We start from the raw sequence: 1,234 nt of genomic DNA on the forward strand, positions 1-1,234 counted from the left end.
GAACAGACTCGGTCGTACCTGCACATTTCTAAGTGGGAGTACCGTCGGTCTGTTCCCCGGAAATGGGATGTGTGTAGTGCATGCAGCCTACCGAGCTCAGTTCCACACTCCATCCTTACCCGGGAGTGGAATATCACACCTCTGGGTTGAGGTGCAATACCCCTGTAGCAGCCGAATCCTCAGGGTGCTACATGTACATAAAGCAGCCTGACTCCCACACTACCAACAGCCTAATCTGGGAACGCTGCCTGTACCCTCCACTTCTACCATTTATGGGACTCCCCATCTAGAGACACCCCTGATACAGGAACTGCAGGTACCTATTGACCCCTATGGGCTTTACCCCTTATCCAAACCCTTTGACAGCACTGGTAACCGGCAATACTTCTATTTCAGCTCTCCACAGGCTGATGAACCCCTGTCTTTTGTTAAGGTACTTATATCCACTAACTTAGGCATTCTACCCCATGCCTCATGATACTGATCCGTATCCCCTCATTGTTGCAGCTTCTGACTGGAACTGCTCTCTACCTTCTATGGTGCCTTCCTGCTAAAATAAACTTGATACAAGTAAGGAACCCCCTATACTCAAATACCTGTGCTCCCCCTGGTATACCTTGATTGTTTTTAACTGCTTTTATTTGTATATAATATTCCTCTGCCTCCATCCTATCCCAGCCCTCCACCCCAACCCCCCCTCCTCTCTCCCTCCCCTTTCCATCCCCCCCTTTCTCCTCCTCCCTTTTTATGACACCGTCTATTCCGTTACCTACCTCTTTCGTAACTCAGTGTCAACCGAGATGTATTCTTATGTATGACTTTCAACTATGCATCTTTTGTTATATTTTTTTCTCATCATGCTATTTATCTTTTCTGCAGTAGCGACTTAATGAATAAGGCCAGTGTGGCCGAAACGTCTACCTATTGTCGCCTTCACCACTGTTATTTTTTCTACATTTCATTTGTATAAATAAATTGGCACTAAAAAGCAAAACTTCCTATGAGTGTGCGATGAATTAATTTTTACGTACAGTACAAGAGGGTCCATTGAACGTTCTGACTGATCCTGCTGTTAGAGATATTTGTAGACATAGCCTCAGGTGCCAGGGGCCAGCACTAATTTTTTTTTCTCTTAATCCTGATTATTTGCTTAAAAAGCAATCCACAGTACACCATTTTCTGCTCCATTTGCTTGTTAGCACTGCAGGATACAGCCAGATCTTTTCCATAATAC

The 1,234-nt window shown here is 44.9% G+C and overlaps 1 long non-coding RNA gene across 1 annotated transcript; it reads left to right on the top strand.

Annotated features, from left to right (window-relative positions):
* The first annotated feature begins 274 nt into the window (after window positions 1-274).
* On the top strand, window positions 275-994 carry LOC141264464 (uncharacterized). Its single transcript, XR_012319955.1, has 2 exons — window positions 275-570; window positions 880-994. It is a non-coding gene; the product is annotated as an uncharacterized lncRNA (long non-coding RNA).
* The last annotated feature ends 240 nt before the right edge of the window (window positions 995-1,234 follow it).

The sequence above is a fragment of the Phyllobates terribilis genome, unplaced genomic scaffold, assembly GCF_046119375.1.
Source record: "Phyllobates terribilis strain yellow unplaced genomic scaffold, ASM4611937v1 Scaffold_4__5_contigs__length_816908805, whole genome shotgun sequence".
In the NCBI taxonomy this organism is placed as follows: domain Eukaryota; kingdom Metazoa; phylum Chordata; class Amphibia; order Anura; family Dendrobatidae; genus Phyllobates; species Phyllobates terribilis.